The sequence below is a fragment of the Thermobia domestica genome, chromosome 4 (genome assembly GCF_964235325.1).
Source record: "Thermobia domestica chromosome 4, izTheDome1.hap1.1, whole genome shotgun sequence".
NCBI classification, from domain to species: domain Eukaryota; kingdom Metazoa; phylum Arthropoda; class Insecta; order Zygentoma; family Lepismatidae; genus Thermobia; species Thermobia domestica.
In genome coordinates, this window is record NC_137457.1 from 70518353 (window position 1) to 70530353 (window position 12001).

The window sequence follows — 12001 nt, forward strand, 5'->3', positions numbered from 1 at the left end:
TCACATATTAAAACATTTAAGGTAATTGTACGAGTTCTGTCTTGTACTTTCATACGAGCTATATCATACCTATTATCAAATCATCCTTTCTGGTGTCCATGCATTTCACTTCATTTCATTTCTTATACACACATTTCATTTCTTATACACTAATCGTAACTGACACATATTTTGTTCGTCGAAGTACCTATAGAATACATTTCTCCCATTTCTGCGATCATGAGAGAGGTTTTGTCACTGACATAAAGGTGACGGTTTCTTATTCTGTCATTTACTTACTATCCCATTCACTGACTATTTTTCAGTTAATATAGTACATAAATGTTGTTGAACTGGCAGGTATACACATTTGTCGTAAGATTCACAATATATATATATATATATATATATGAACGAGAATTTTTAATTTCAGAAGGATTTTTTGCTTTTGTACCGTGAGCACGATTACTGAGGTGGAAACACTGATCAAGTTTGAGGATTCGGATGGGAGGGATTGAATTGAAGTGTAGTTTTACAGAAGAATTTCGGTTTACTAACTTGAGGGTAGATTTAAGGATACATTAGGGTTAGGACGACCTGCCTTAATCCCATGCTACATGCAGTTAGTGTATTACAGACGATGTTAGTCGTTACATATGATACTTAAAAATATTACAAATATTGAAGAGAATATATAACAGGCGGCGGTATCTTCTAACATTTACATTTTATAATCGTTGGATATTTCGGGACTATAACAGCCAAGAACCATTCGGGGCAGGTACCAAGACTCTTTACACATATTTGTTTATTCAATTCACCATTACACATTTCACTTTAATATAATATTTATATTCCATACATATTTATATCTAAATATATATATACTCAATAATAATTTAAACTTTCAAATAAATAACTCCGACAAAATTAATTTTTAGGTTCTAACACTTTACATAAGATAATCCAAATATATGATGAAACGTATGATAAAACTAGTATTCTCAAGCATTTAATTTAAACTCGCAGACATTTAATTCGCATATCGGGCATGAAAACACAGAATATGTACAAATATATGATTCTAAAAGGAGAACACTACATTTGGGTCCAAAAGAACTAAAACATTGACATTTATGGTTACCAAGAGAAAAAAAAACAGTACAGATGGCTGACTGAAAATTCGTGGGAATTCCGTATGAATAATGAAAAAAGTAAAATTTTATTGTGTACTGAACCAATGTTCACTTTCACAGTGGCTCGAAATATGATAGAGAAACGTTTCCTCAATACTCTACATCAACAAAGACATCCATGAATCTTGTCTCGTCACATCTCATTTGGTAGTTTAGATTCAAATGATATATACTGAAGGGTGTATGTTTGTCATGTTCAAAGCTGGAGGGTGGGAAGGTTAAAGAATAAAAAATCTTGAAGATGATTATAGAGGGCTGATAAAGAATTCAAAGAAAGAAACGAAAAGTTGCCAGCCGAAGGAATCAGCGAGGACACTAAAACTATAAAGATTAGTGGTCGAATTTATCATAAATGATCCACAGCCAAATATATTTCCATATGCCGAAAAAAGTTGGCCTACTAAGTTGTGTGGCCCAAGTGTGTCTCTGAGTGCCCAAGAAGGAGTCCCTGCTTTTTAGGCAACCAGCTCACAAGAATGGTGGATCCCAGTGGAATGATAGACTATTAACTGTTTATGAGGCCAATTTACTCATATACGTCCGGTCCAACACGAAGGTTGGTATTGTCTTTAATTTATAATTTCTAAATAAAGAATAATTATCCGACACCTTAGAAACAGAGAACACCTCTAAGTATGGAAACTAGAATAGGGTCGATAAAATAGAAAACACTCTTACTAAAATTGACCAAATTTGAAAAAATGAAGTAAATAAATTTTGTACTAGTATGTATTTGCCAAATCTCACTAGTAGCTCCCACATCCGTAATTGCGCCAAACTTGTGCTAGTTAATTTCAATCGCAACCTACTTTAAAACTAACGAAACTGAAAATATTTGGAGAGGGTGGATCGACAACTTAGTATAGGATAACGAGGTTCCAGTGTAACAAATTTTCTATAATATTCGATCCTATCCATTTCGTCATTTCTTCTAGCAGTAGTGAACTTAGCCTATTCAGGTGACGTGGAAAAATTCAAAGCTTCAGAGCACTATCGCAAATATAAACGGAAGGCATATTTTTAATTGTGTTAATTCTGCAAACGGTTATTCTCCTGTATGATTATATATTAAAATAAAAAACTATTATAGGACGCCAATCATTACTTGAGAATTAGTATGAATTGATATCAGATTCTTTCAAACAAACCATAGTATATTTCTCTTTACATGTTCGATTTTTTTTGTATGCAGCGAAAATTCAATAACCATAATTGCATGCGGTTATATTTCGGAAAATGTTAAGAGTGCGATCGTTCACTGAAAGGAACAGAAAGAGAGAACAGTTCGGAATGACAAAAAAAGGCACATAGACAAACATCGAGTTAATGTAAAAAGCGAAGTTTACTATTGATTATTTAATTACTGGACTATACAAATGACTGTTCTTTTCAGGAAAGTTAATTTACAAAGTTGATTATCTAGATTTGTATTCATATGGACCAGAACGAATATATACTCATCACTAATTGGAAAAGGAGGGTCATTTTCATTTTGACCAGTTCGTTAAGTATCGGAGTAACAAAAACCTAGCAACGAATAGTTGTCAACTCGCCATGAAATGCCAGTGGTATTACAAAAACACACTTTGGAGTTTTAAACACGTATTGCACTCTGTTATCGGAGCCATAAGGAAGATATTATGTAGTAACGGTATGGAATTACTGATGAATTTTCTTTATGAATCAATGTACTTATAAGGAACGGAACAAAAGAGGTGAAGAATCGATAAGCAGCAATACACTGTCTATAAACAAATAAATCACATTTTCATTCCCACATCGCTATAGTCAAATTACTAAAATTACATGCACACATACATGCTACATTCCAGAAAACCTAAAAAAAAAACAATATTAGTACATATCCCTAGTCATGTTAATCCATATAATTACACTACTGAAATATACGTGAATCAAACTAATCACCAAACTCCACCATCTAAAAAAGGCTCTATAAAGTGAGAAAAAGGAAACGGAATAATCAGATCGCGATGGCCCTTCTATCAACTAAATTATGGTTTCCAATTAATATTAATGAAACCGAAAAATATGTCCCTTTCCTGATGGGCAAGGAACCCGTATGAATTTTGAGTTAGCCAATTATCGTTGAAATCTGTGATCAATTCAGAAGAAAGTGAGAGTCCTTGTTCTAACTTACATGGATATTGAGAAATATAATTTAACTGTAAATAAACCTATAACTACCGCCATGTTACTAATTTTAAAAAATCATATTTACTACATACAAAAACAGAAGCTATATAAGGACAGACCTATCGTAAAATTAGAAGAAAATTTTGAGGATAACGGGAGTTTTCAAGAGAAAACACTTATCTTCAAACTGTATTGGAAAGATCACAAACGGGAATGAATCCTTTCCATCACTAATAAAATTTATGAACATGGCGTCGCTTTGATTGAAGTCCATATCTCACTATTTGTTGACTGTTTTCACTGCAGAATTTTACTGTTGAACACTCCCTTCTGCATCTAAGGACCTAATTTGAGTAATTGGGCCCGCGGTAGCTCAGTGGTAGAGCGTTCACCTCTGGTGCTTGGTGTCTCCGGTTCGATGCCAGCCCCCGCCAAGTGAACTTTGTGGTGGAAAAACACGGCGTGCGTGGGTTTTCTCGGAGTTCCCCCGTTTCCTCCCACTTTTTCATTCCACTATTTCCATTCATTACTCATCATCACCGTCTCTTTTAGCCTAACCAGCATAACGTAAGACTCAAAGATTTCATTTCATTTCATTTTCTATTTGACTAACTTATATATCGTTATCTGACTTCTCGTGCTTTCTACAGAGGAAACTAAAATATCCTGATACGATAGCGTGATAGGATAGGGTAGGGGTAACGTGCTGGACTTGTGAGTCATATAGTTAATAACATATGTTCAAATTCTTTCCAAGTCAAAGTTTTTTTTGAAAATAACTTTGATTAACCGACGAGTGACTTCTAATACTAAATGAGCAATCCTTAAGAAGGTGGAAACAAATTCCTGTATCACGATAGAGACGAATTACGATTTTTGATTTCGAAAGGACAAGGGAATTCGAAACACGTTATTGATCTGCAATATATACCTTTCGTGTTATCGTTTTCAGAAAGAAACACTATATCATTTGTTAGATAAACTTTGGGAAGAACATTCGTTGATGTACTGGTCTTGTGGTAGACTTCAAAATATAAAATGACTGTTATATTCCCCGTCAGGTAGTATTAATGTTTCGTATAAAATAATGGCTGCAAACATATATCTACATGAAACAAAATTGAGACTGGTGTTCGGCTCAGATAAATCTACGGTGATGCCTAAATAATTTCATTTCTACTCGTTTAATTTTATATTTTTCACTGTTCTGGGTATGTTTAAATTAACTTCCTCTTGGCGCGCCGTGTGTTGACACTTAGTTAGAATAAAAGTCTATTTAAGTAATAAATCAAGGTGTATAATCAAGACTGTTACATACTGAATGAGGAAAATAGTTGTAGGAGGTAAATAACCGAATAGGAATCTGTTGGAATGTATATATATAGCTTATCATTGAGGTTTTATTATATTGCGCTATTTAGCCATCACCGTAGATATATCTGTGCCGAACACTAGTCTCAATATAGTTTTAATATAGTACCCATCCCAAAAATTGTCATTGTTTGCACAGTACACTTTTGGGTTGAGGGGGAGTTGAGTAAATAACAATGTTTTGGCATTCAGGATATGAGTGCAATCTGGTTTGGATCTTGGCACCTTAGGTGAAGAGATAGTTTACTATAATGCTTGGAATAATCAGTTCGATGTTTCATAGCTATTTGCATTATCCTTCCTTATTATGTATGCTACAGTTTGTCATCACGTAGATTAAAAGATAAGCATCCCACTCTCAGTTCTAAGAGCATTTCTCTCTCGCCCTCTCTTTCTCCTTCAATCTCCATATACATATATATACAGAGAGCGTGAAAAGCGGAGGAACTTTCGAACTGAGGTTGGCTTTCGTCTCAGAGGATGACGATGTTCAAAACCGCATAGAATTTTGTGACATTTCTGACATGATGGTCTTTGCAAAAACAATATTTATCAAAAGGTCCTATTCTAAGTACTTACATGATTGGAATTGGAAAAAAATTCTATTTCCGATCACCGGCCTTCGATACACACTCCCGATTAGATTCCTCGTTTCACTTCTCTAATAGGTGTCATTGGAATTAATAACTCGATTGTTGGGTATCCCTAACGGACATCGATAATGAGAATGAAAAGAAATATTGGACTGAAGAAAGTAGAATTAAACAATGCCCCTAGAAAACTTACATACACTACATTAGTACAGCAATGCCAACTGGACGAAGGCTGGAAAAGACCGTGAGACACGAGGGTAAATGCTGAGCTGGCTACGACATATAGAAGCATAAAGATAGCGCTTAAACTTCAAGGAACAAAGTAAACAATTGACTTCACAAAACTTCATTGCTTATAATAATAATTAAATAATGGCATTAAAAGTTGTCTTAAAGTTAGGCAAAACTTACAGGAGAGTTAGAATTTCGGGGAGGTAGATCACTACCTCCAAGACGCACCTCTGCCACTATCCAAATTTTAAACGAAAGTATTACACCAAACGTGAATGTACAACGTAGTCTACTCTAGATTCTAATGAAAATGACGTTAACACTCAAATTTTAAACTAATGCATTGCAGCAAAGTTTAATGTAAAAATATTCTACTGTACGTCTTAAGGAAAATAACGATTATAAAATTTACTGAATATCACTAAACAGAAAGGCATATATTACACTAACTTTTAGGATATGAAGTTTAATGTAAAAATATTCTATTGTACGTCTTAAGGAAAATAACTTTTATAAAGATTACTGAATATCACTGAACAGAAAGACATATATTACACTAACTTTTAATATATGCAGAGGCAATTATAAAAGCTTTGCTACAAAAATACCCATACAAACTGTAATGCGATGAGCTCAGAAATACGAAGTAACAACATAGTTTATAAGATTCAATCTACAGAGTATTGTTACTCAAAGAATGGACATATACCATTTTGAAAGTCCAGACTAGACAAGAAATGTGTACGATTTTTTTCGGCTCTTCTCAATTGTGATCTCCAAAGTGAGACGATAGTGTGAATTAGCCTAGTTTCGTCTCAAAATTGAAATGTCAACCCTTGTCTCATTTCCTTTGCTTTGTTGTAGAACGTTCTTGTGGGTAACGTTAAACAAAACCTGAATATTCTTGCCAAATTTCACTTTACTGCTTGTAATGGAATGACCGGATAAGAAACTACAACCTTTTAATCTTCTACGAGATAGTGATTATTATTCCTAAAGATTTGATACTTCAAATATTGAAACGTCTCATTATTCCAATATATAAAGATAATAAACGTGTGTCAGGGCCAACTAATCGCCCCTAAAATTCCGAAATTAAGAAGAAAATATTTGTCGGACCTGGATCCGATCAGAGGATCTTAAGATTGTTGGTCAAGCTCCTTGACCACTACACCGCGTTCACTACGCTGTAAATGGTTCGTCATTAGTGTGTTACGTTAGGTTTCGTTACCTCCATTTAAAAAGGATCTATGTAATTATTCTTAGTTTCAATACGTATTTCAATTTTTATTATTATTATAAAAGTCAATGACATTTGATCTACTTTATATTAACATCTTGAGCTGTTCTTAAGCCTCTGATTCTCAACTTTGTTTCTTCTTCACACTAAACTATAGATATGATAGATTTAATTCTCATACTTCGCATTTTGGTTTCAAATTAGTTGTCATTAGCTGATCAAGAATTAGTCCGTCGTGATATATTTACTCTCCTGACAGAGAGTACTGTAAACATCCTTCAATGTATGAACCTGGTTCATTCAAAAGATTAGATAAATTCGAAATTTGAAGTACTTACTGTAAAACATATCCCATCGAAAAGAGAAAACCTGCAAAATCTTAGTCAATTGCCTTTAAGGATAGTTTATTATAACGTACGATTACAATTGAGGTAATGAAATTTTTGTTTGGAGGGCCCAATATTTTGAACGTACTGTGTACTGTAGATTTTTCAATATATCATTTTTTGGACCATGTAGTAAATTCATTTGTTCTTTACTTAAATCAAAATCTATGACGAAACTTCGTAATCATTTAGTAGGAATTATATTTCGAGGAATAATATCTTTATTTATACATTATTTTAATGAAATCCCTAAATATGTTGATATCAAATAGATGAGTATTGAAATTATACACTTTCATGCTACATAAAAGGATAGGCCAGGAAATAGACAGAAATTTTTGAAATGATCCACCAAATTGATGATTGTCAGAATAATCAATAATTCGCCGCGTCCCTCTGATGTGCAAATATCCTCCCAAAATCCGGGTGCACATTGCTTTTACTGTTTTTCATTCGTTTTATATTTTCAGCCACCAAAACTCTTTGTTTTGAATGGAACTATTTCCGGCTCTCTCGTATTAAGTCGTGTTTCTTTTCACTTTTCAACTTGGGAAAATCATCGAATAAAAACATGTTAGTTTGCTCCAAGGATATTTTAGTTTCCTCAGTAGTAAGCACAAAAAATCAGATAACGATATATAACTTAGTCAAATAGAAAATGAAATGAAATGAAATCTTTGAGTTTTACGTTATGACTGTTAGGCTAAAGGAGACGGTGATGATGAGTAATGAATGAAAATGGTGGAATGAAGAAAGTGGGAGGAAATGGGAGAACTCTGAGAAAACCCACGCACGCCGTGTTTGTCCACAAGAAAGTGCACTTGGCGGGGGCTGGGATCGAACAAGAAACACCAAGCACCAGATATACCAAGCACCAGATATGGACTTCAATCAAAGCGACGTCATGTTCATAAATGTTATTAGTGATGGAAAGGATTCATTCCCGTTTGTGATCTTTTCAATACAGTTTGAAGGTAAGTGTTTTCTCTTGAAAACTCCCGTTATCCTCAAAACTTTCTTGCTACTTTACGATAAGCCTGTCCTTATATAGCTTCTGTTTTTGTATGTAGTAAATATATTTTTTTTAAATTATTAACATGGCGCTAGGCGTAGGTTTATTTACGGTTAAATTACATTTCACAATATCCATGTACATTTGGACAGGGTCACGGTTCTGATGGGATATCCCTCCTTTTTGTAAGGTTTGAAAGTTTTATCAATTTGTTCTATACGAATTTCCCGATCACGAATTTTTTTTCTTAGACTCGCCGTATTTCATTCAAAATAAAGGTGCTTTTACTTTGTTTCTAAAGATCTCTATTTTTTATAATTTATGGAAAAGTATGATATAATGCCCTTAATTGCGTATTCCTATTTTCTCGATCAATTTGAGTATTAACAAGCAAGTGTTTTGAAGGAAAAGCCAATGCTTTTTCTTTAGGGAAACTAGAATAAGTAGAGCTTTAGATGATGGATTGGAATTGTGGCTTCCTAACCCTGTGGTCCGGATTCGATTCTCATTACTCATCATATACTTTAAAATCTTATATTATAAATGCCCAGTCGGATGCTGCTTAATAGAAGATAATCTCCAATAAGGCAATTCAGTGATGATATAATCCTGAAATTAACTGAAGAAAAATGAGTCGAGGAAACGATTGACAGTGGTAATTGTTGCAAGGATTATTATGCGTTAATTTCGGATTTGGCAATATCCGCTAATTTCGTGAATTTTGAAATTGTTGCTTATTGACCTTGTATTCTGCACTTTTCTCTTTGTGTCTGAGTGCTTAAATTTTCAGAAATTTAATTACACAACTCAGGAGTCATGAGTTACATTTACAACCTAGTGGGAAATACGCTTAGTACAGATAAGTTCTCCAACTCTTTTGAGTGTTATCGAATTTTTCATTTTTAATATTTACGAATAAATTACTGATTGCCGGTAGATAGCGTTTTCAAAATACAGTTAACCAATAATGAAATTTCTTCTTTTGTATCAAGTAGTATTACGTATCAATCAGTGGCGGTGCATCCTAAGAGCTCAGGCTCGGTTGGACCCCCAAAAGTATCATTAAGGCTGAATTTTCTTCCCAAATGATCCATTCATACTTTTAATTAATTTGCAGGTAGGATTACAGTTAATATTTTATTAAAACTCAGCGAAAATGTTTATGTTTACATTAAAATGGTTATATTCTACATATATCGTACAAACTATCCGTGTATTATTTGATACACAGATACGTATATTAATTTGAAATAAGTAAGCTTGTTTATATAATAGCTAATTTTAGTCAATGAGAAAATTAACTAAATCCACAAGATGATATTTACTCACTGGCGACTCTGGTGAATATGTGTAATTTTACGTGTGCATCATACAAACAATAAGTACTATGAGTACAAGGATCCAAAGGCTCGTTTTTGTCACTTCTTTAGTCAGTATTTCGAACACCCATGCACTGAAACTCTCTTTCCAATTTGTTTTTTTTAACATGTGGGGGAAAACTTTGTGCTGCTGTTGTAGCTACTAGAAGCTGCGTTAGTTGGATTGCCAATGTCTTGGATATTATAACTCAAAAATTTGTTTGGCTCACCGTAGATGTACATGCTATTAAATAAAGAATGATTGCAATCTTTATTGCTGTTTTAAACCACCAATTCTAAAAGTCCAACTTCGCGTATCTTCCCAAAAATGTAAACCCGGTTCGAACCTCCAAGCCAACTTTCTCAATCGGGAAAAGTTGTGCGCAAGTATTTTAAATATAATAAGACTTGTTGGTAAGTGTAGAAAAAAATAACATATATTGAAGTGCATAATGATACAATATTTCAAATCCATATATGAATGTCAGCACATGCTTGTTGGTTATTTAACTTTCGAACATAAAAGAACATATAATTTTGTAATGAAAACTTTTCCAATGAAAGTAAAAACAGAGAACATAATTCTGGCATCAATAGTAAAGCTAAAAAAGAAAGGAAAAAGGAAACCAAAAAATTTCTTAACGGATAAAATGGCATTGTTTGGAACTTCAGTTAGCTATATATCGCTAAATGAACCTTGTTCTTAGTTGTGCTGTTAGCTCAGTGGTAAACATAGCGACTTAAATCATAATGCCGTGAGATATTTTTGTACGAAATTCTATTTTCCTCTATGTTTGAAAATTGTTTTAAATTACAATTAAATCAGTAACATAGATAAAAATTACAATAAAATAAATCAGTAGCATAGATATCCGTATAATCATTACAAGAAATAAGTAATTATTATGATTATAATGTAATATCTGAAATGTGGAAGTGTAGACACAATGTCTGTATATGATACAAGAATATTAAACACAAGTTGAGAAAATTGTGTAATAGCAACAAATAAGTTGTGTAGTGTACTTATTTGAAGATATTTGCCATACAGAGGTTAATTCTCAATATTCTCGTTACAAGTTATTTACGTTCTTGAAATGTAAAGAGAATATACGGTTATAAACAGAAAATATTCAAACTCGAGTCTTGGTTCCAGACACAAAACTCAGGAACCCCAAAACCATGTAAAGAGAAAATCTACAAACACGAAGTCTTGATTTATACTTTCGGAAGACTGCAGAATACGATTTCTTTCCAAAGGATTTCACTTCAATACTGACCAATTCATTTATATAGGGTCTCTTTCTTTCCGTCTGCGCGCGTATTGTATGTGTGTATGATGTATCATAAATCTAGCATGCCTGGAGTAATTTTAAACAAACATCCTACATATACTATTTAGTCTAAAAGGATACTGTTATGATAAGCTATTGACAATTGGAGACGGAATAAACGCTCAGGTGAGTGAGATTAATGTCAAATCAATAGTTTGGCTTTGTCAAACTATTACAATAGCAATGGCATTTAATGCCAAGCTATTAATGACCGAATATGTTACCTGGATTTTGAAATTACAGGGGCAGTGTCCAAGGCGTTTGACACACAGCTCTAAATATTTTAACGGATGTGTAAGTTATATTACCTCGAAACGAAGGAATCTCTGGAACAACTTTTATGAAAAGTGGAGACATGTTACTTTCAAAATAAGAAAAAATACTATTGTGTATGTCAGATATCCGAATTGATGGATGTCGGGAGGAGAAACATATAAAAATAATGTAAAACGATTCATCGTAGAGTGTTATCCATAGTAGTCTGGGTCCTTGAGATGAATAGTGATGCACTCAATTGCGGTTATATCCAATTTCATCCCCTACTTAATAGGATGAGGAGTTGTGAGATATGACCAATAAAATGTGATAAATTGTTGAAATATTTGTGAAATTGATAGAAATCTTTTGTAATAACTTTGAAATGTAGGTTTTTGCCAATTCTAGATGGGTTTTTGATCGCATCAATTATTTATCTTAAGAAAAAATTACTATTTCAACTAGTGTATGTATCAAGTCAATCTTCAGAATCTTGAAACAAATGTGTAGATGTATGTTTTGTCTTTTGTATGGAATACGAAATGATAAAATAAGAGATGGATTGGGTCGGTGAGTCAAATGGGTCAAAAGTTGTTAGTAGGTCAACAATACGTGACCTATTGCAAAAAAACATTCACCGTCACTCACACTGACCCACCGACCCACTCTGCTCAGAGGTCTGTTTTTGATAATCTAAATATGACCAGAGATGAAGTGGGTCATTTGGTCAGTGGGCCAATATTCTTTAATGGGTCAGTGGGACGTGGGTTGGTAGCAAGTGACCCACCATCCACCGTGACTCATTCTTACCCACCGACCCACCATGATTCACTCTGAGAAACTGACCCAGTCTTCTCATTGCATTGTACACAACTTCTTAACACTGCACAGT

At 33.7% G+C, this 12001-nt stretch overlaps 1 long non-coding RNA gene across 4 annotated transcripts in view; it reads left to right on the forward strand.

Annotated features, from left to right (window-relative positions):
- The window catches only part of LOC145683318 (uncharacterized), a 456400-nt gene that overhangs the window by 388639 nt on the left and 55760 nt on the right, over window positions 1-12001 (forward strand). The gene's annotated exons all lie outside the window — the stretch shown is intronic.